We start from the raw sequence: 23366 nt of genomic DNA on the forward strand, positions 1-23366 counted from the left end.
GGAGCAAAGGGGAACCTGGAGTTACCGTTGCAGAGGTTCCTGCCCTCCTTTCCCTTAAAAACTGGTGGTCTGTGTCTAAATCCTCTCCCTGCTCAGCTGCTGAGGCCCCCCTGGTAGTTCTGGCAGCCGAGGCCGTGACTCTCGGGGGTTGTTTGGGGGGTGTCTGTGTGTTGCTGGTTCACCGTGGGGTTCACTAATACTGTCGGGTGCCGCGCATGTCCCTCGCCCTGCGCTCGGGAGCAGCTCCAGGAGATTCGGCAGCCCTGGCGGCAGTCGTGCTGAGTAACCCGGTGTCTCCAGAGCTTCAGGAAGACCATGGCTGCAGCTCATGGCTTTGCCTTGGCTGCCCCCCGTGCGCTGCCCTGCCTGCCCCCCAGCAAGAGGGATGCTGTGCGGTGCCCGAGCCGCTCTCCTCCCGTCAATTCTGCGCGTGGCTTCCCTGATTTTTCCTTTTTTTTTTTTTTTTCATCCCCTTCAGCCAACACCTTGCAGGACAACAGCTCCAGTTTGGAGGAAGGCAAAGGGAAGGGAGCGGGGCGGTTGGTGGAGGCGGGGGCTGTGGTGTGCCAGCCCGCTCCCGGCCGTACCTGCGCTGTTTGCTGTAACGAAGCGGGTGCGAGCGGCCTCTCGGCTCCAGAGATAGCGGCTCCTGCGAAGCCCGGTCGTGGCGCCCGGGTCCCTGGCAAGCCGTCGGCAGCGCGTGCTGCGTGCTGATCTTGCCGAGGTCGCGACGGGGATGGACCCCGGTGGATTTATCACTTGCATAAAGCCCCGTGTAAGTTTGCTTTTTTTCCTGTTCTAACCCTAAATGCCGATACAAAGTCTTCGGTGTTTCGACTTGCAATCCGCTCTTGGAAAACGCTGATGAAGAAGCCATAGGAACTTCTCCACATCCATCTTGGACACCTCACAGGAGGACGGGCTTTTGCCGAGTGGACGCTACTGGGTTTGTTGGCTGCAAATGCGGCCGTCCGAGGTGACCCACAGCAGGTCAGCACAGACGCTCCGCTCGTCCCTCCGTGTTTAAATGCTAAAATCTTTCCTCCGGTCAAATCCTGCCTCAGTCAAGTCACCCAACTCACAAACGACGTGGTCCTCACAAGGCGCCCACCGGGAAAACCGTTCTCCTTGTGCGGGGGGATGTGTGGGCCTTCCCTGTGTCGGTGCCCGCTCCGGAGGAGAGTTCCTCTTGGCCGGGTCCTGGGAGTGGATGCAGCCCCAGCTCAGCCCCGTGAGGGGGGGATGGGGCAGACCTGGGGGCACCCGGAGCCCCGTGCCGAGGAGCTGGAGGTGACGGGGCACATGGGGATGGAGGTGTCGGTGGGGCCCCGTTGGTGCAAAGCTGAAGGGCATTAGCCGTGGGGCTCGAACCTCCCCTGCCTTGATGGGTCCCTGTCACGCGGCAGCGCCGTGCTCCCGCCCCGCCGGGGTGACTTGCGTTGCCTTACCCTGGACCGCGTGCAATTCCTTAATCCTTCAGGCTCCTCGGCCCCGTTTCTCCTCTTTATTGCTGTCTCTTTTCTCCTCTTCTCCCACCAAACCTGCCTTTCTGCCGGGCTGTGCTTGTCCCAGCCCTTGCCCAAGCCCTTGGGTGCTTTAGCAGCAGCGTCCGAGCAGAGATGGACTCTTGGCCAAGCCCCGGACCCTCGGGAAGGTGTGGGAGCAGCGGCGGAAGGTGCCGCTTTGCTTTTGCCGGGGGCTTGAAGACCGGGGTGAAGTTCCCACCTCTGCCTGGACGCTGCTCCCGACTCCTTCCCGGGGAGAGCCTGGGCCCAATCCCTGCTCCGACTGCGCAGCGGGGATGCTTCTGGGAGCCCAGGAAAGGGGCATGGCCCCCCCGGGTGGTCCAGCCTGGCCCTGGGGAGCCTTCTCCTGCCCCCCCCGCCCCCCATGGCTTGGCAAGGAGCGGGTTCCCTTGGCTTCGCTTGCTGCGGGAGCCGTGGGACCAGTTTCCCCGTAGGGGTTGGTGTGGGATGGGGGTGGTGGGGAGCTGGGAGCCTCTTGGGGTTGTCCCTGGGAGCTGAAAGCTGGAATTCTCCAGTTGGCTTGTGCAACCGCTGTAAAACTCGGTGTTTCTAGGTGTGGGGTTGTTTTTTTTTTCCAGCTCTGCCGATCAGCCGGTGACTCTGACTCTTGCCGCAATTTTCTTTGCTGGGAGAGAGGAGCTGGAGCCTCCGATGAGACCAGGAATCCTTGAACCTCAGTTAATAGGGGACCTACTGCAAAGAGGGGATCTGCTGAATTCATGCTCCTTTCTTGGAGCCCGAGTGACATCTGACCCTAGATCCCAGATGAAGCGGAATGGCCCAGACTGAGCCTTCACACGGAGAAAGGAACCCAACCCAGAAACTCCTTCCAAGGAGATGACATCCTTCCCGCCCCTGGGCTGCCGGGCTCTGGGTACCGCTGGGAGCTCGAGGGCTTCTCCAGCGAGGATCGAGGAGTCTTCTCCTCACAGCCTGCAAGGGCTGGGGGGCTGAGGCAGAGCTGCCTGGCGGGCCGGGGGTGGGCTCGCACTAGCCATGGTGGCCCTGGAGCTACTTCAGCGAGGCGTTCGACACGGTCTCCCACAGCATCCTCGTAGGGAAGCTTAGGAAGTGTGGGTTGGATGAACGGACAGTGGGGGGGATTGAAAACTGGTTGAAAGACAGAGCTCAGAGGGCCGTGATTAGGGGCACAGAGTCTAGTTGGGGGTCAGTGAGGAGTGGTGTTCCCCAGGGGTCAGTGCTGGGTCCAGTCCTCTTCAATATATCCATCAATGACCTGGATGAGGGGACAGAGTGCACCCTCAGAGCGTTCGCTGATGACACAAAGCTGGGGGGGGGTGGCTGACACACCAGAAGGCCGTGCCGCCATCCAGAGAGATCTGGCCAGGCTGGAGAGTTGGGCAGAGAGAAACCTTGTGGAACTCAACCAGGGCAAGTGTAGGGTGCTGCACCTGGTGAGGAATAAGCCCCTGCACCAGGACAGGTTGGGGGTGACCTGCTGGAGAGCAGCTCTGTGGAAAGAGACCTGGGAGTCCTGGTGGACAACAGGATGCCCATGAGCCAGCGATGGGCCCTTGTGGCCAAGAAGGCCAATGGCATCCTGGGGGGCATCCAGAAGAGCGTGGCCAGCAGGTGGAGGGAGGTCATCCTCCCCCTCTGCTCTGCCCTGGGGAGGGCACACCTGGAGTGCTGGGTCCAGGTCTGGGCTCCCTGGTTCAAGGACAGGGAACTGCTGGAGAGGGGACAGCAAAGGGCTGCCAAGATGCTGAGGGGATGGAACACCTCTCTGATGAGGAAAGGCTGAGGGATTTGAGTCTCTTCAGTCTGGAAAAAAGACGACTGAGGGGGGATCTCATCAACACTTATCAATACTGAAAGGGTGGGTGTCAGGAGGATGGGGCCAGGCTCTTCTCAGTGGTGCCCAGCGACAGGACAAGGGGTAACGGGCACAAACTTGACCATGGGAAGTTCCACCTAAACACGAGGAGGAACTTCTTTGCTGTGAGGGTGGCAGAGCCCTGGCACAGGCTGCCCAGAGAGGTGGTGGAGTCTCCGTCTCTGGAGACATTCCAAACCCACCTGGACGCGTTCCTGTGCCACCTGCTGTGGGTGACCCTGCTCTGGCAGGGGGTTGGACGGGGTGATCTCCAGAGGGCCCTGCCAACCCCTGCCAGCCTGGGATTGTGTGATCCTCGCTACCTGCGGCTTTGCCCAGGAGAAAGGGGGACGCAGGGCACCCATTCCCTGGCGAGGGACGTTACTCGGAGCGGGGATGTGGCGCGCTGGGCCTTCACACCTTCACCCAGGGCCCCATGGGGTGCTGGGGGGGTTGTGGGGCAAAATTTCTCCCCCCCCCCGCACTGCGCTGCTGGGGGAGCGAGGACGTGGGAAGGGGCACCCACGTTTGTCACTCGGGTGGGATTTGTGGGGCCAGGATTGGGCTTTCCAGCTGCAAACGGAGCCGGGCACAAGGGGACTCCGGAGCGTGTGGGTGCTGGGAGCTGTGGGGATGGGGGTGGTGGTGGGGACACACACTTGTCCCCCCCCCCAGTGGCGAGCCCATCGCATCGCTTGACATGGGTGAAAAAAATCCGGCTGAAAATCGGCAATAACCACCCCCCCGCCCCAAGCAGGGCCAAAAATGGGAAATACCGCCCCCCCCCCCCCCACCCCCCCCGACACACCAGTAAGGGGGTGCCCCGGCCCCCCCGCCCCGCCTCGGCCGGCGGGACCGTGCGGGGAGCGGAGCGGCCGGGGGGGGGCAGCAGAGGCCCGGGGAAGGCAGCGCCGCCGGCAGCCGCTGTCCGAGCACCCCCCCCAACCCCGCACCCCCCCCCCCCCCCCGCCCCGCCTGCCCTCCCCGCACCCCCCGGCTGCCGGCGGGGCCGGGCACGGACAGGCCTTGCGTTTTGGAAGCTGCTCTTATTCTTCGTTTTATTACTATATTTTATTATTATTATAAAAAGCAAGCTTCCATCCTCCCCCCCCCCCCCCCCGCCCTCCGCCATCCCCAGATGAGCTCTGCGATGCTCCAGTGCCCCAAATCCATACCCCCCCCCCCCTCCCCGAGTTATCTCCTGGAGATGCAGAGGGCTCGTCCTGCTGCTGTGGTTTGGGAGGGGACCCGGCAGCTGCTCGGCACCCCCCCGGGGGGCCGGGGGCTGAGCGATACCGGGGAGGGCCCAGGGGGTGCCCCCGGCGCAGGGCAGGGGGTGTGGGACGTCACCTCATTGCAGACCCCAGGCCAGGATGGGGGAAGCTGGACCCCCCCCCCCCATCACCCCCTGTCTGGCAGGTGGGGACCCCCCAGCCCGGCCACCCCCCGCTTCCCTCCCGGCAGCTTGGTGCCGAGGACGTGGCGCGGGTGCGTGGCCATCGGCTCCTTGAGGCACCTCGGGGCTCGGCAGTGCCAGGCTGGGATGCTGCGTCCCCCCCCCGGCACCCTCGCACCTCTCCCGAGGAGCCACCGGCTCCCTGGCTCCCGGCACACGGGGTGACCCCCCTCGCCATGGCGCCCCGCGGCTGGGATCCAGCTCAGGGTGCCCCCACGGCGCTGGCTCCCCCCCCCCCCCCCGTGGCCTGGCTCGCTCCGCGGCCTGCCATCTTGCGCCTGTGAATAATTCACCGCCTCTGTCCCCGTTGTTTCCTCGCAGGTATTTATAGCCTGCGATCGCGTCTCCTTGGAGGCAGCTCGCTTCGCGGCGGTGTAAATTTAGCTCCCGCCGTCTCTCCCATGTCATGCCCCTCCAGCCCTTGCGGGAGCCTTTCCCCACGGCTCCTCGCCGGAGCCTCCACGTTCCCCGGCTTCTGCTGCCGCGGCCCCCTCGCCACCCGCCATGGCCGCCTTGCTGCCCACCCTGGGCCACGGGCAGCGGTGCTGGGGAGCAGCGGGGAGATGCCGTGCTGCGTGTCCTCCGCTCGGCAGCCCAGGCCTGGAGGCCGGGGCAGCCCAGCTCTCCTCCGGCAGCTGCACGGGGCCACGGAGCCGTTCAGCTGCCGCGGCACGGGGGGATGCTTTGAAATTCCTGGGCTGCCATCTGTGCTATGCAAATCCCCCAATCTGACGGCTGCCTGCGGACCCGCTTCCGGACCCAGCGACGACGGGAGCTGTTATTATCTCGCTCCTCCTCCCTTCCAGCACCCAGCGGCAGATTGGGAGCAGCAGAAGCATCACCCTTCCCCGTGGGCAGGGACCCGACATCCTTTGCCAAAAGGCCTTTGCTCTGCCCGAGCTGGGCCGCGGAGTCAGCAGGGGACGGGTCGGCCGTGGGGACAGTTGTGCCGCCAGGTCACCTCGAGTCCCCAGGGGTCTGGATGCCGGCCGGGATCATGGCACCCCGGGAGCGTCCATCCCCCCCAGGCAGGAGAAGTGACACCAGGGCTGGGGATGGAGCGGGGTGTGTGGCTCGGCCGCGCTGCCCGCGGGGCTCCGAGGACGGGGACTGGTGGGGACTGAGTCGTGCTCAGTGGCTGGAGCAGCCGACGCAGCCGGGGGAGCAGGGTCCCCGGGCTGACCGGCACAGCAGGGACCTCGGCGCCGGGAACGGTGCCACCCCGGGAGCGACAGGGATGTCCCAGCCAGGCGGGTGGCGCTCGGGGCTCAGCTGTTCCCACAGGACACCCCGCTCCCCCACCCCAGGGACCCCATCCCCAACGGGGAGGGCTGCGTGAACCACACGCAGACACAAAAAAAAGCCGAACCAAGCACTGTCCCCCCCTCTCCTTTCCCCACTTTGGTGTGCAAATACCCCGGTGAGCGGCCCCGGCTGCCCCCCAGCTCACCCCGAGGTGTGTTGGGGGGACGCGGCCATACCCAAGGGTGCTGAGGTGGCAGCGAGGGGTCACTGTCTCCAGCGCGGCCCCCTGCTCCCTGCGCTTGGAATGCCGAGCTGTTGGGAAGGCGGCAGTTCCCCCGCTGGGGTGGGAGCGGCCACGGCTCCCCGGGGCGCCGAGGGAAACGGGGGGCAGGTTTGCCAGCGCCGAGCGCGGAAGGTAATTAATGAGCATCCTGCGCCGCTCCCCGACGCGCCTCCATCCCCCTGGGGACCCCGTGGCCGGCAGCGCGGGTACTGCCGGCTCCTGCCGGCGATGGGGGCCGGGGGACCCGGCGGCACGGGGCCTCGTTAATATTTTAGGAGCTCTTTTGTCCGCAGGGGATGGGGAGGCTCGCTCGCAATCGCCTTTCATCTCCGTGAGGCCTCGGCGCGGGCTCCAGCCTCTTATCTGCTGCCTCCTCGCCGCTTCGCTGCAGCTGGCTTGTGACGGGGCTTGGCCACGGTTGGGTTTTTTTCCGGGCTGGAAAAAAAGCCCAGCTGCTCCTGGCCAAAGGGCATCTGCCGGCATCCCTGCCCGCCTCCCGCTTGCCCGCTGCCCCCCTCGGCTCCGTGGTGTGGGGCTGGAGCCCCCATCCAGGCAGGGCTCTGCCAAGGGGCTGGATGCAGCCCCTCACCCCCAGCCCTGGCGTCTCATCTCCTGCCCGGGGGGGATGGATGCTCGCGGGGTGCTGTGATCCCAGCATCCAGACCCCTGGGGACTCGAGGTGAGCCGGTGGCACAACTGTCACATCCAAGGGGCAGGCTTGGGGGCAGCTGAGCGTGTGGGTCCCCGTGGTGGCAGGAGAGGGGTTTTGGGGGGGGGGATGCACTGCCTGATGGGTCTCTGGCCGTGCTTGAAGCGGGGCTGGGAGGTGCCGGGGGGGGGGCGGCTGCGTCCCCGGGCTCTGCCAGCGGGTGCGTTGATACCCCGCTCCCCGCCGAGGACGCCCAGCGTGGTGTGAAACACCAGCCCTGGTGCTTCCCGTCTGGCTGGGACGGGGCAGAGCCAAGGGGCAGAGCCGGGTTGGTGCGAGGAGGAAGAGGGTGATGAAGGAGCGCGTGGCTGGAGGGGGGAGACGGGGGCTGAGCTGCGTTTCTGCTCCCCCCCCCCCCCAGCCCCGAGCTGGAGAGCGCAAGCAAAGCTGGGAGAGCGGGAGTTGCCCCGGGAACAGCCCTCATCCACGGGGATTTTTCCAGCCGTGCCCCTCTCGGGGGGGTCCTCTCTTGGTCCTCTCCCTCATGAAACATCACCCTTCCCCGTGGGCCGAGACCCGACATCCTTTGCCAAAAGGCCTTTGCTCTGCCCGAGCTGGGCCGCGGAGTCAGCAGGGGATGGGTCGACCGTGGGGACAGTTGTGCCACCGGGACCCTGGTCACCTCCAGTCCCCAGGGGTCTGGATGCTGGGATCATGGCACCCTGGGAGCATCCCTCCCCGCCAAGCAGGAGGCCCCTCTTGGCTTCCCCAGCCGGAGTTGCTCATGGTGCCCTTTCCTCCATGTCGGTCGCAGATCACCGAGGGGTGTGGGCTGCTTCGGGTCCTTGCTTGGGGTTCCTGGGGACCCAAGTGACCGCCCCCCCCCCCCCCCCGCCCCATGCACACATGGGCTCTGCTGGGGACGGTGTTGTATTTCTCTTGCTGTCCTTGTCCACCCTCCGTCCCCTGTGTCGCAGAGGAACGGTGCAGCAGGACTCACCTTGCCCTGAAAGAAATGCAGCCCGGGTGCCCGGCCATCTCCAAGTGTGGAGGAGATGGACAAGGACATGGTGAGGAGATGGACAAGGACATGGCGAGGAGACGGCAAGGACAAGAGGTGGCTGCCCACCTGTCTGTGCCACCCATCTATCTGTCCCTTTGCCCAAGCAAGACCTTCGATCCCAGGAGGAGATCTGGCTGAGGGCATTCAGGGGACATTACCGGCCATGTGCTGCCGGGGCAGACAGCTTCTTCCCATGGGAGGGCCCTTCACCATCACCCAGTGATGCACGCTGGGGTTCAAAGCTCCTCCGTCCCACACTGGCTGCAGGGACACCGTCGGGGACCGCTGCCGTCCCCCGGGGAGGCGGGCAACCCTGCTGGAGCTGCCAACGCTGCCCGGTCACCCCGGCTGGCGGCCCAGGCTGGGGACTGCGGGGACGGCTGGCGCCTGCGCTCGGCGAGGCGGTGAGCTCACGGGTTTAATTTTCTCCGGGCTTCGCTGGGCTCTGACATGTGATCCTCGTTACAGGAAGGACGCGGCAAACGCGTCGTCCCCCGGGGCTGGCTGGCTCGACCTTGTGGGAAGAGGTAAGAGCACGTCGCGGCTTTTCCGCCCCACTGGTGGTGCTTCCAGCAGCAATTTAATATCTCCCCGATAACCCAGGCCGAGTTTCAGGCTCCGTTAAAAAAAAAAAAAAATAAAAATAAAGCGGCATCTGCTGATGAGCGCGTGTCCTCGGTTAAGTCCCCGGGTGTGGGGTGCGGGGCTGGCCCCCGCCATGGCTTGTGGGTGCTGCCCATCACCAGCCTCAGGCCTGTCCTTGCCCTTGGCTGGGAGCAGGTTCCCCCAGGCAGGGACCAGCTGCCCCCCCGGGACCGCGGGGGCCGTCACCCCCAGGCTCTGTGCTCAGGGGCTCCCCCCACCCCTGCTGGGGGAGGGCTGGGATGTCCCCCTGGGCTTTGCACAGCGCCGAGTGCGGCCGCTGGCCCCACCGGTGGCCCCGCGTGGGCAGCAGGGATGGGGCTCGCCTTCGGATGAAGCAGGACTTGAGATGTCCTCAGGTCCTGGGCATGGCCCTCCAGGCTTTGCTCTCCGGGCTGGTCTGGCCAGACGCGGCTCTCCAGGTCCAGGTCTCTCCGACCATGGCTCCCCAGACTCTGCTCTCTGAGCTTGGTTCTCCAGACTCGATTTCCCAGGCTCTTTTCCTTGGTCTCAGTTCCTTGTGCTCACCTCTGCGGGCTCTCCAGGCCTGTTGCCTTGGGCATGGCTTGCTGGACATGGCTCTTTGAGCTTGGCTCCCAGGGTATGGCTTTCCAGGCTTGGCTCTCCAATGATGGAGGCTGGAGGTGCCTCTCCAGGCTCAGCTCTCCATGCACAGCTTGCTGGAGGTGGCTCCCCAGGGTTGGTTCTCCAGGGACGGCTCGCTGGAGGTGTCTCTCCAGGCTTGGTTCTCAAGGCACAGCTTGCTGGAAGTGGTTCTCCATGCTCTCCAGGCTTGGCTCTCCAGGTATGGCTTGCTGGAGGTGTCTCCCCAGGCTTCATTCTCCAGGTGCGGCTTGCTGGAGGTGGTTCTCCAGGTTTGGTTCTCCCGGTACCACTTGCTGGAGGTATCTCCCCAGGCTTGGTTCTCCAGGTACCACTTGCTGGAGGGGGCTCTGAAGGCTTGGTTCTCCAGGGATGGTTTGCTGGCAGTGTCTCCCCAGGCTTGGTTCTCCAGGCACAGCTTGCTGGAGGTGCCTCTCCAGGTACCACTTGCTGGAGGTGTCTCCCCAGGCTTGGCTTGCCAGGTACCACTTGCTGGAGGTATCTCCTCAGGCTTGGTTCTCCAGGGATGGCTTGCTGGAGGTGTCGCCCCAGGCTTGGCTCTCCAGACACAGCTTGCTGGAGTTGGCTCTACAGGCTTGGTTCTCCAGGTACCACTTGCTGGAGGTGGTTCTCCAGGCTTGGTTCTCCCAGTGCCACTTGCTGGAGGTGTCTCCTCAGGCTTGGTTCTCCAGGGATGGCTTGCTGGAGGTGTCGCCCCAGGTTTGGCTCTCCAGACACAGCTTGCTGGAGTTGGCTCTACAGGCTTGGTTCTCCAGGTACCACTTGCTGGAGGTGGTTCTCCAGGCTTGGTTCTCCCAGTGCCACTTGCTGGAGGTGTCTCCTCAGGCTTGGTTCTCTAGGCACAGCTTGCTGGAGGGGGCTCTCCAGGCTCAGCTCTCTAGGTACCACTTGCTGGAGGTATCTCCTCAGGCCTGGTTCTCCAGGGATGGCTTGCTGGAGGTGTTGCCCCAGGCTTGGCTCTCCAGACACATCTTGCTGGAGGTGGTTCTCCAGGCTTGTTTTCCCGATAACACTTACTGGAGGGGGCTCTCCAGGTTTGATTCTCCGGGTACCACTTGCTGGAGGTGGCTCTCCATGCTTTGTTCTCCAGGAATGGCTTGCTGGAGGTGTCAGCCCAGGCTTGGTTCTCCAGGTACCACTTTCTGGAGGTGTCAGCCCAGGCTTGGTGCCTCCGTGGTGGTTCCCCAGCCTGCTCTGGAGGCCGGGCTCCCCAGCCAGCCTGGTGCCAGCAGAGGGCCTCCCTTACCAAACAGAGCTCCGCGCTGCCACGAAATTATGAAACGCTTTATCTATTTGGCAAAACTTTGTGTGCAAGGACCAGGAAATGGGCTGGAGTTCATTCTCCTCCAGAAGCCGGGAGACAACCTGTCCCCCCACCCCGCTTCTTTTTTTCATGCCGGCCCTCCAGGCGCATTAAAGCTGCGGGAGTGTTCATCGGTAAAACGGCAATTGTGAGGGCAGGCAATAAATTTACCATCATAAAAGGCACGGGGAGGGTCTCGCTCATCTGTTGCTCTTCAAAGAAAACTGTTAGTTGCTTCCGAAAAAAAAAAAAAAAAAATTGGGAAGAAACAGGTGAGGGGGAAGGGAGTGGCAGCCCTCCCCGGTGCCGGGATGCTGCCGGGGAGCCGGCGGTGGGGTTTTGGCTGGGGGGACGGGGCCTTTCGAGGTGCCTGCCGTGGGCTGGGGCTGCGGGATGGGGGTGCCGGGGTGATGGAGAGCCGCGGCCGTCCCGCTCCCCCCACCGGGGTTGTCCTCTGGGGGTCTGCGCCTGGCACGTGGAGGGGATGAGCGGAGGAGAGAGGCCGGGTGGTGGACATCTTCCCTTCTGCTGGCCGGGGTGGCTCCGTCCGCTGCCCCCTCGGCCAGTAACGAGACGGGGTGTGATGGCAGAGGAGCTGGCAGGGTGAAAACCAGGCAGGGACCCTCCCCTCTTCCCTGAGCGGCGCCGGTGGGAGCCCCCAGACGGAGGGGGCTGCCCCGGGCTGGGACCACCTGGCTCCCGCCGGCCTTTGCCCATGGCCATCTCCAACGCCAGGCTCCGGCAGCCAGTGTCTGCCGGCAGTGTTACCCATCCTATTGGAACCCTTCGCTAAATAATTCAGGAGATTTTTTTTTTTTATTTATTTGCAAGAAAGCTGTTTTTCTTTATTTTTTTTTTTTTCCTTAAGGTCGCAGTATTTTGCGAGCCGGGTTTCAAGCCGGGGTTCGGGGGGGGGGGGGGGCGGGGTGAGAAGAGGGGGGACGACAACGCGGACGCGCTCAGGCAATACCGCCATGTGTTTACGGCTCGGCTCCCGGCGTTATTTAGGGATTGTAAAACCACAGCAGCTCGCTCGCTCCCCCTCGCTCGCCGCAGCCAATTTTTCTCCTCCATGCGGCTCTCATTGCAGCGGCAAAGGTCAGCCCTGCTCCTTTGAAAGCAGCACCCACCCCCCCCACCTCCCCCCAACCCTACCCACTCACCCCCCGCTTCTCCGTTATCAGATTTAGGGATCCAAGGGGGAGGCTGAAGCCAAAACGTGGGGCAACGCCGTGGGCCGGCGAGCCAGGGGTGGCGGGTGCCGGCCGGGGGGGCACGGGCAGGCTGGGTGGTGGGAAGGAAGGAAAGCTGGAGGTCAGGTGGGGGGCGGTGAGAGGAGCCCCTGCGCCGGGGCAGTGCTGGGGGGCAGCGGGATTGGGAGGGCCGCCAGCCGCCAGCGCGTGAATAATGGGGGCGAAGATAATACAGCTGATTAGAGGCGGCTATTGCGAGGAGACGCTGAGCCGGTCTCCGGGGAGTGGGGGGGTGGGGGGGCGTTATGCTGCGAGGATAAAAATTTCTGCTGGGGAAAAGTGAGCCTGGCTCTTGAGGGGTGTGTGGGGTAGATGGGTCAGCCCCCACGGGGGAGGCGACAGTGGGGTGACCCCAACAGAAGAGGGTTGGGGGGGGTCACAGCGATGGGATGAGCCCCATGGAAGGAGGGTTGGGGGGGGGTCACAGCGATGGGATGAGCCCCATGGAAGGAGGGTTGGGGGGGAGTCACAGCGATGGGACGAGCCCCATGGGAGAGGACTGGGAGTTATGGCAGAGGGATGAGCCCCACAGAAGAGGGTTTGGGGTCACGGTGATGGGATGAGCCCCGTGGAAGAGGGCTAGGAGTTCACATCAACGGGAGCCCCACGGAAGCGGGTTGGGGGTCAGGGTGATGGGATGAGCCCCATGGAAGAAGCCTGAGGGTCACAGCGACAGGGTGGACCCCATGGAAGAGGGTTATGAGTCATGGGAACAGGGTGAGCCCCATGGAAAAGGGCTGAGGGTCATGGGGATGAGATGAGCCCTGTGGAAGGAGGTTGGGGGGTCACAGCGATGCGATGAGCCCCACAGCAGAGGAATGGGGGTCACAGTGCGGGGACAGGGCCCGTGGCAAAAGGCTGTGGACCACAGCAGGGGGCTGGGAGCGGGTGGTCCCGCTCTGGGGACAGGGTGGGAGCCTGTGGCCGGGCAGCCGAGGGGCAGCCCCAGCCCTTGACCCCCCAAATTGGGCAGCCCAGGGGCCCCTCTGTGGGGCTGGGCACGGGGAGGGCTCCCCTTGGGGGGACGGCCATCCATGGGGTGACCAGGGGAGGGAGGAGATGTGGCACCAGGGGGTCTCAGGGGAGAGTGAGCGGGGCGGGAGGGAGCAGAGGAAGGGGCGAGGGCAGAGCCTGGGTGTGGGGCAGGACCCGGGTGTGGGGCAGGAGGTCCTGGCAGCGCGGCGGGCAGCCGTCAGCCCCGGTGCCGGTCTCTACCCCCGGAGCCATTCCCTGCTGGCCCTGTCCTGGCCCAGGCACCGCTCGCGCCTTCAAACTTTGCCAGCGGATGGTTTTTTAATGAAAAGCAGAAGCCGCCGCCGCCGCCGCCGCGCGCCCCGGCCCTTCGGGGATGACCACCGCTCACATCCTCCGCCTTTGCTCTTCCTGGCTGCACAGCGGGACAGGCCGAGATGAAAGTCCCCCCTGGCCAAAAAAGCACCAGAAGAAGGAAAAAAAAAAAAAAAATAATAAAAAAAAAAAATAGAAAGAGGCAGTCGTAAAATCACGCCGCCGAGACGTTCCCCAGCCGAGGGTCCGGCGAGGTACTGGCTACCGTGAGCCGTGGCCGGAGCCGAGCGGGAACCGCTGCCTTCAGCCCGTCTAAAAATAACAGCTCGGAGCGCGGCGAGCGAGCGCCGGGCGCCTAACTGGAACCAGCTTTCCAAGCTCCCAGCTGGAAACGGCTTTCGGAGCCTACACCAGCCTTTTCTGGGAAAGAGCAATTAAAAATAGCGAAGGGCTGGAAAGCGGCATCCCTGCCGCCCGTCCTGCCCCTGCCCCGGGCCGGGGGGACGTGGGGGAGCCGGGCTGGGAGGGCAGGAGCTTCCCGTGCTCCGCTCAGAGGTCCGGAACACCGGAGATGGGGCTGGAGGAGAGCCGTGGAGGGGAATCAGCCTCCCTGATCCCGGGAGAAGGGGGGCGGCAGGATTCACCCCAGGGAGAGTCGATGTGGCTATTCCAGCCTTTTCCATGGCCGGCTGGCAGCACGTTGGAGCTGGAGCTGGCGCGCAGCTGGGGCCGCATCCAGGCTGGAGTGCAGAAGGGGAAATCCCAGGCTGTTCCCTGGGTGGGGGGTTGGATGGAGAACGTCCTGCGGCCCCCCCCCGGCATCCTCCAGCCAGCCGGCGTGGGAGGATGGCTCCGGGGACAGGCTCTGAGCCACCCACCCACACGGGCTCCGTCCCCTCCTCTCTGGGGCTCAGCCCCATGGCGGGGATGGGCCCCGGACCGCTGCCCGCGCTGGGGCTGGCCATGGCCCCATGGCGGTCTCGCCCCACGCCAAGCCCATCACCTCTTCGGTCAACCCTCTGTCGCGCTGGCGTGGAGACCACAAGCCCCGGCGTCCCTCCTCCCGCTGCACCCCCCCCCCCGCCCCCAGCTCCACGATCGCTGGCCTTCCCCCGCCTCTACGCTGTGCCTTGTCTGTCCCCTGGGCTGGGGACCCTGCCGGGGGCGGGGGGCTGCCCCCAGGCCGTGGGGCGCCTGCCGGAGCCTGCCTGCCTTTCCTTCCTCCTCCCTGGCGAGAGCAAACGGGGCCAGGGCAGAGCCCCCGAAACTCCCCCGGCGGCGGCTCCCCCGGTGTTCGTTTCCTCTCCGCTGCGTTCGTCTCGTTACGTCCTAATTCCCTAACGAAGGGCCAGGGGAGAGGAAGTCTTGCGGAAGCCCGGCCTGGCAGCGGCCTTCCTGCTGCCAACCCGCGCATCGGCCCCGGCAGAACGCGATTTTCTCGGCATCAGGCAAGACCGAGCTCGTGTGTTTGGACGGGCACAAACTGCCCGGCTCCTCTGCCCCTCTGGATTGAACAGATCCTTCCAATTTTCCATTTGTCGAGGTCCCAGGCGAGGGCATCCCACACCCTCCTTTAAAATACCAGCAAAATGCTCAGTTGTTTTTTTTTTTTCGCCACGCCATCAGCACGCGACGGATTTCAAGGCAGCTCTGGGCATCCCAAGGTCTCCCCGTGTGCCAGCAGCTGCCAGCGCTGGTGCCCACAGCCAGACAGAGTCTTCCCGGACCCCCTGGGGACATTTTGGCATCATCCCGGGGTAGCAACTGTCCTGTCCCAGCAGGGTTTCTGAACACAAGCGGGAATATCCATCGCCACAGGTTCTCCTTGGCATTTTGCTAACGCTCCAGACCGCCGCCTCTTTATTGCTGCTGGGGAGAAACCCTCGCCCTTTTCCGTCTCTCCATGGTCCAGGGGGTTTCTGCGTCCCTTGGCTTCCCTTGCTAACTTCTCCTAGCTTCTGTGGACTTTTTTTCCCCTCCTCATCACCCAATGACGGCCGTCAGATCTGTGAGAAACGGGGTGACATTCCATGCATGGAGCTGCACTGGTCCCTCGGGGCTGGGGCAGGGGGCCTGAGGAGGGAGGGACGGACGGAGGGACGGAGGAATGGACGCCACGGAGGTCGTGCAGTTGGTGAGGAGCAGATCTGCCACCACTTGGCGTGGTGCTCGGCCTGGCTGCCCGCTGGCCACCCCCTGCCAGCTCCCAACGATGGACGTGCCGCCGCTTCTCGGTAATAAAATCCCTCCTCCACATCCACACACACACAATCAGGGGCTTTGACTGGGTTTTTTGGGGCCAGCCGCGTCCACGCCGCGACACCGGAGACAGCGGGCAGACAGAGTGGCGTAGGCAGGTCTCCGCTGCCACAGGACCACGGTGTTGTGGCGGGGACGGACACCATTGGGTTGCCGTGCGGGTAATGAGTCGAAACGGTCTAGAAGCCCCTTTTGGGGACGTGGAGGAAAAAGCGAAGCCTTGCGAAGTGACAAACGCTGGGCTGGGGGGCAACGCCGGGATGCTGCCAGCTCCCGGCTGGCATGGCCGGGGGCAAAGCCCAGTGGAACATGGGGGTCTGCCCCCGCACCCCCTCCCGAGGAAGCTTTGATCCCGCAAAGAGCCGAAGGAAAGCCCAGAGTTGGGGGGAGCTGAGCCCGGAGGGACGCCCGCAGCGGCGATGGTCCTGCGCTGGGTTCACTGGGACGAGGGGCAGCTCACGGCGGGGGCTCCCCCAGGCAGGAAGAGACCAGCTCGGGCAGCTGGCGGAGGTCAGGACGGGAGGAGGGGGCTTCTCCTGCCTCTTCTTGCGCTCGCCGCCCCCCGCGCAGGGCCGGACCCCCCAGGTGAAGGCAGGTGGCGGGCGGCCGCGCAGGCAGGAGCGCGGCAGGGGAGGTGGGAGTCGCATGGTGGGGGGGGCCCAGCTGGTGCGTGGGCCCGGGGAGAAGCCGCACAGAGGAAGGAGAAAAGGGAAAAACGGCTTCTTTAAATGCCCGGGTGTGGTGGGGAGGTGGGATGGTGTTGGTGGGGGCGGGGGGGACAGGGAGGGCAGAGCCCCAGGGGAGCCCCAGCCTCTGGCCCCGGAGGGGATGGGGAGCGGGGTCCGCAGGGGCTGGGCAGGAGGGGGGCAGAGCCCCGGGGGCCGGACCAGCTCCAGTGCCCGAGCCCCACCGCTGAGCATGGGCATTGCCAATGTGGCCACCGGGCTAGGAGCAGGACTAGCACTAGCCCCCAAACCCCACCACAGCTTGGTCCCCCAGAGACACTGACACACACAGCCCCCCCCTCAGCCCCGGGGGCGAGGGGAAGCAGGAGCCCTTTGTCCTGGAGCCCCCGTCCCGCCCTGCCCAGGGGGGAGCTGGGACATGCTCAAGGGTCCCACTCCAGCGTGGTCAGACCTTCTGGGCTTGGATCCTGGCTCCCGATGGACCTTCTGGCTCGAGGGGGCAGAGCTCCAGCTCTGCAGCGGGACATCTCTTCCAGGCTGCCGAGTCCTGCTGGGATGACACGTGTACGGCCCGGGGAGGAGAGGGCATGTTGCTAATCTGGGTCTATTATTCTGCACATCCACATACACACACCTGTCCACCCTGCCCCTCCTGTTCAGCACCTGTGGTTGCCCTGATGGAAGGTGATGGCCAATGACAGACTCCTCCACTGGCCCACGAGTGCTGGTACCCATTCCCAAGGGGAGGACGCACAGCCACTAGCCGGTGACCACAAGGGCTCGGCTCTGCCCAAGGAAGGTCTCTCTGGCTACCTTGGAAGCAAAGCCAGAAGCCCAGGGAAGCTCGGGTGCTCCTCGCCATGGTGGTCAACAGCTGGAGCTGGCCCTGCAGCAGTCCAGGGGCTTGCATTTTGTGTTGAGAAGACATCCAGGACTGAGAAGACATCCAGCACACTTGGGACATGGAGATGGTCCCTCTAGATGATGATGAGTCGATAATGCCTTCATGTCTTCAGAGTTGCCAGCTTGGCTCCTTGAGCACGTCACCACGTGTGCCTCGCTTCAAGGGCTTTCCACCACAAGGAGCAGGAGCCCGACACCTCTCACCGGTGTGGCCACCTCTGTGGCCTTCTGCCCACGGAGGAGCCGGTCCCACGGGGCAACTACCCCCAAGAGCTGCTGAAATGCCGTGAGCGGGGTCACGCCATGGGCGACCACTTCTCAGGACCGCATCTCCTGGGGGCAGCAGCTGATGGAGGGTGGACCCAGACCAAACCCTGAGCTGGGCTTGAGTAAAAGGGCTGGTTTCAATGAGGTGCAGGGAAAAACGAGCCAGGGCAGGAGCCCTCCGGCCATGGGAGACAGCGGGAGAGGACTGCGGCAGAACGGCAAGGGAGGAGGTGGCACCCTGAGAGGAGGAGCCTGCGTTGGTGGGAGGTCGGAGGAGCGAAGGTGCCGCAAGGTGTGTTTAATTCCCGGGATGGCTTCGGCAAAGGACACCCGAGCAGCACGGCGCAGTTTCTCCCAGCTGTGCTTGTCTGCAATACAGCCATCCCCTCTTCCCCAAAATACTTGGGAGGGCTGGAGTAGGCCAACTCCACCACCCTCATCGATGCTGCAGGGAGCCTATTTTAAGCCTTGCTAACGTAGGAGGATTAAATTTGGCTGGCTGAGACACGTCCTGCTCCCAGCTGTCCCCCAGCCTCCCCTGAGGTTGGCAGCTCTGCTGCAGGCAGGGCTCGTGACGCGGGAGACCGCCCTGGACCTCCAGGGTCGCCTGCCCTGCGCCAGGGGAACCCAAAAACTGGGGCATCTTCTGGGCCACGCGGGGACCCGCCTCGAGTTGATGGCAAAAACTCTTCCAGGCGCTGGCGTCAACGGGTTGACCCGAGGGAACCTGCTGGGAAGCGCTGTGGGATGAACCCTGGGTGATACGGATGGGTCTGAAGTGAGCCGAGGTCCCCAGCCCCACGGTCCCCTCACTGGGGGGAGCCGAGTGATGGGGGGGTGGTCCGTGCCATCCCCCCCATCCCACACAGCCCGGGCGAGGGCAGAGAGCCATCCCCGGGGCTGCCGGCCCCTGCCCTGCCCAGGATGCAGGTGCCCGGGGAGCCCCACTAGGACCAACTCGGTGACCCACCTCCGCGGGCACCCGGCTGCCTGCGGGGCCTGCAGTCCTCTCGCCCGCCCCCTCCTCCCCCCGCCCCCCCGGTACCCCTGTGTACGCCCGCCATACATTCCTGGTCGAGCGCGTTGTTTTATTAATTTATAGAGTGTTTGTCGCTGGAGGCCTCGCAGAAGAGCCTTATGGAAAATTGCACTTTGCCGGCGCGGATTTATCTGCCCGGCGCCGGCGGCGTGTGTATTTCAGCGAGCGTCACACCCAGCCATCGCCGGCTGCGGTCCCAAACTCCGTCTGGAGGCCCGGCAGCGCGGGACGAAACGCTGGGCCAGAAGGGGGAGAGCGCTGATTTACACCCGGAGGGGGCAGACCACCGTCTCCCCCCCCCGCCAGCACCCCACCGGCCTCCCTCGCTCCTTCCCGCTGCCACGGGGAGGGAACGTCGCTGGGGTGGCTCTTCCTGCGCTGGCTGGTGTGGAAGACGGGGGGTGATAATACCCATCACCTATTTGCGAGGCTGTTGTGAATTTTCATGAGCTACCATCTGAACGGGGCTTTGAGCAGGAAAACTGCTGTATCAGCTCTAGGCGATGATAAACAATACTCAGCATTTACATATTCAAAGCACTTTGATTAACTCTTGGGGTTTAAGGACTTGGAGTCGATTCCCACCCGACTGTAATGGCAGCTGGACGGGGTTAGCGGCCGCGTTGGGTGAAAGCCCGGGGGGAGCTGGGGCTTCACCCCGCCGGGCAGAGGCAGGGGGAAACCCGCGGCCGAAGTCACGCCAAGCACCTCCTGCCTTAAATCCCGGCCCGATAAAGGAGAAATAAATAAGGCTCGTCCCACCCCCCACCACCCCCACGCGAGAAGGGGCGAGATCCCACCATGCCAAGCGGGCGCTGAGCGTGGAGTATCATCGGTTCTGCTGCGAAAGCTGTAACCAGGTGTTAAATAGCTGTGAAATTCTAACTTGATTCATGCAGGAGTTGCCAAAGAAAGGGATTTTTCTTTTCCTTCTTTGAAAGAAAAAATAAAAATTAGGGAAAGGTGGGCTTACGCCTCCCCTTCATGCAAAGCGCCATAGGTGACCTCCTCCCCAGCCCCCCTGCCAATGCCACGGGAGCAAAAAGCGAAGGACGCCAAACCCAGGAGCGCGATTTACCGTTTTATTTGGCTGTTTGGGTTTTTTTTATTTCTTACCAAGTCTTTCCAGTCCCCTGATTTTAAACGCTTCCCGCTTCCCGCCCCCGCCCCCCCCTCCCCGGCCCTCCGGCGGATGGTCAGTCTCCCCAGGGTGCCTGCTGCGAGAGGATCCTGCCGCATTATTATTAAAATCATCCGGTGAAACTTTGGTCCTGCCGGCACCCAGTGACTTCAGAGCAGGCAGCGGCCGGGGGCTGCCTGCGCAGGGAGGGGGTGTCCGCCGGGAACGGCCAACTCCCCGGATAAAATCCTTCCTAAGCGCTGCTGAGCCGCCCCGTCAGCTCCTTCTGCCATTAATTAAAGGCGTTCTCGGAAAAAAGTCTCTCTCCCCGCTCCAGCGTTGGGGGACAGCCGTCATCCCGCACCGCATGGTCTCAGCGCATCCCCCCCCCACCCCATCTCCGCCGAGGCAGACGGGGAGATGCTGCTGCGATGTCCGACGCCGGTGGTTTGTCACCGCCGCTGTGTCCCTGGCCCTGAAAATCCGGCCCTGGCTGGGAAAGATAAAGGGCAGCGACACGGCCATCGCTCGCGGGCGGCTGCAGGCCGTGAGCGGGGCTGCGCTGGACGCGGCGCATGAGCACTGCGAGCCAGACGCTTGGCTTTCCTCTATTAAAAAAGGTTTCCCTGCCGCCAGGAAGGAAACTTTGGGCAACGTCCCCTGTGCAGCAGCCTGAAAGAAGCAGCCGGAGCCAAGCCCTCGCCAGCTCCGGGGACGGCAGACGCTGAGAGCTGGCGGGGATGGGGCGAGCCTGGGGGTCCCCGTGGGCACAACCGTCCCCCTCCTCGTCCCAAAGCCGCTGGTGGCCGGTCGTGGAGCTCTTTGTGGTGGAGACACCTGCAAGGAGCTGGGAGGTTATGGAAGGAGACGGGCGGGAGGGCCAGATCCTGCCGCTGGGTCTGAAAGGGCCCCGTGATCTGGGGGAGGGAGAGACCCCCACCATGTGGAATGACCCGGCGGGTATCCAGTGGAGTTGGGGGGGGGGGGGGGGGTGGTGTGGGGACGGCCGCGGCGGGTCTGGGGTACAGGGCTGAGCCCGTCCATCCGCGTCCCACCGGGTCGCAAGGACTGGGTGACGGGGCAGCATCACCCCAGCAAAACTCGCTGCCGGCTCCGGGGGGGGACCGGTGCGCCGCCCCCCCCCCCCTTCCCCCCCCGCCCCCTCTAGCCCCCCATGCGGGTCCTCCCCGGGGCCGGGCTCCCGGCGTTCCTCCCGCTCCCGTTCCGCCCGCTCCGGGGCGGGGGGGGGGGCAGGCGCGCATCCCGCGGGGGAAGGATGCGGGGGCGGCGCGGGGAGCCCCCAGCGGGGACCGGGCGGGGGTTTGTGGGGGGGGGCGCGAAGGGGAGCGGTGCTGGGGTGGGGGGGCGGCGGTGCCGGGTGCCGTGCGGTGCCGCCCGCGCCGCGATCGATCCGCATCGACCGTCCCCGCCGCGCTGCTCCACTTTCCAGCCAATGTGCGGCGGCGGCGGCGGCGGCCCGGGGAGCCCCGCCGGTGGCACCGCACACCCCGCCTGGCGCGACGCCCGCGCCGCGCTGCCCCGAAGAGCCGGCCTGGACCACGCCGCGCCGCGGAGCCGCACCGCCCGGCCGAGGGAGGGGGCGGGCGGCAGAGCGGGCACCGCACCGGGCACCGAACCGGGCACGGAACCGGGCATCGGACCGGGCACCGCACCGGGCACCGCACCGGGCACGGAACCAGGCACGGAACCGGGCATCGGACCGGGCACGGAACTGGGCACCGCACCGGGCACGGAACCGGGCACGGAACCGGGCACGGAACCGGGCACCGGACTGGGCACTGCACCGGGCACGGAATGGAGCACTGGACCAGGCACGGATCTGGGCACAGAACTGGGCACTGAACTGGGAAACGGATCGGGCACGGAACTGGGCACCGGACCGCACACAGCATGGGGCACGGAACCGGGCACCGGACCAGGCACGGAACCGGGCACAGAACTGGGCACTGAACTGGGAAACAAAGCAGGCACAGAACCCGGCACCAGACCGCACACAGCACGGTGCACGGAACTGGGCATGGAACCGGGCACTGAACTGGGAAGCAAACTGGGCACGGAACCGGGCACTGGACTGCACACAGCATGGGGCACGGAACCAGGCACTGCACCAGGCACCGGACCATGCATGGCACCGTGCACTGCACCAGGCACAGAACCGGGCACAGAACTGGGCACTTAACTGGGAAACAAACTGGGCATGGAACTGGGCACTGGACCGCACACAGCACGGGGCACGGAACCAGGCACAGAACAGGGCACTGAATTGGGAAATGGACTGGGCACAGAACCGGGCACCACACCGGGCAGGGAATTGTGCACGGAGCCAGGCACCAGACCACACACAGCACGGGGCACGGAACCGGGCACAGAACAGGGCACAGTGCTGGGCACCGCACCGGGCATGGAACCAGGCATGGAACCGGGCACAGGGCTGGCACGGAACTGGGCACTGAACTGGGAAATGGAACTGGACACAGAACCGGACACCAGAGTGGGCACCAAAACAGGCACCAAACAGGGCATGGAACCGGGCATCGCACCGTGCGCAGCACGGGCACTGGACTGGGCACAGAACCGGGAAACTGACCGGGCACAGGACCAGGCACAGAACTGGGCACTGAACAGGGAAACGGAACTGTGTACAGAACTGGACACCAGAGTGGGCACCAAAGCAGGCACCAAACAGGGCACGGAGCCAGGCACCAGACCACGCACAGCACGGGCACTGCACTGGGCACAGAACTGGGCACTGAATCAGGCACAGGCCAAGCATGGGACGGGGCACCGAACCAGACATCCGAGTGGGCACCAAACAGGGCATGGAACCAGGCACTGCGCCAGGCATGGAACTGGGCACTGAACTGGTGCCACACTGGGCACTGAACTGGGCACCGAACCAGGCACCGAACCAGGCATGGAACCGAGGACCACACTGAGCACTGAACCGGGCACAGAACCGGGCACCGCACCAGGCACCACAGGGGCACTGGACCAGGCACAGAACTGGGCACGGAACCAGACACCACATCGGGCGCTGAACTGGCCCCGGCCTGGGAAAACAACTGGGAAGTGGACCAGGCACGGAACTAGGCACAGACCCAGGCACTGGAAGGGGCACTGCGCCGGGCACGGCTGCAGCGGGCACTGAATCGGTTACTAAACCAGGCACAGAACTGGGCACCGGGCTGGGCAGCACTGTACTGGGCACGGAACCGGGCACTGCTGCGCCGGGTACTCACCAGGCACCAAACTGGGCATCGAACCGGGCACCGAACCAGCACTGACCCTGGCACCGACCCTGGCACAGAACAGGGCGTCAGGCTGGGCAGCATCGTGCCGGGCACCAGGCACCGCTTCAGGCAGAGCCAGGCTGGCACTGAACCGGGCAGCACCGCAGCAGACACCGAACCGAGTGCTGTGTGCTGGGCACACAACCTAACCGGGCAGCGCCAAGCGGGCCCTGCGGCGCCAGGCACCCGACCCAGTGCCAGGCAGCGCCGCGCCAGCACCAAGCAGTGCCGTACCGGGCACCAGTGCCACGCCGGGCACTGCAGCCGGGCACCCTGGCACCAGGCTGGGCAGCACCGCAGCCGGCACCGTGCCCGGCATAACCACCCCGGCACAACCAGCGCACCGCGCCGGGGGCTGCGCCGTAGCAGGTATCACAGCGGGTGTCACAGCGGGTGTCACAGCGGGTATCACGGCGGGCACCGTGCTCCCTGCCATCCTGCCCTGCCGTCCCGCAGCATCACCCCACCCCAGCCCCCCACCCCACTGCCCCCCCAGCCCCCCCCCAGCCCCCTGCCCTGCCACCCCCCGTGGCGCCGTGCCGGGTCTGCCCTGCACACTCGCTCCCTGTGCTGCAGACCCCCGGGGAAGGTGCAGGTATGTCCCCCCACCTCC

The sequence above is a fragment of the Rissa tridactyla genome, chromosome 11 (genome assembly GCF_028500815.1).
Source record: "Rissa tridactyla isolate bRisTri1 chromosome 11, bRisTri1.patW.cur.20221130, whole genome shotgun sequence".
Taxonomy (NCBI): domain Eukaryota; kingdom Metazoa; phylum Chordata; class Aves; order Charadriiformes; family Laridae; genus Rissa; species Rissa tridactyla.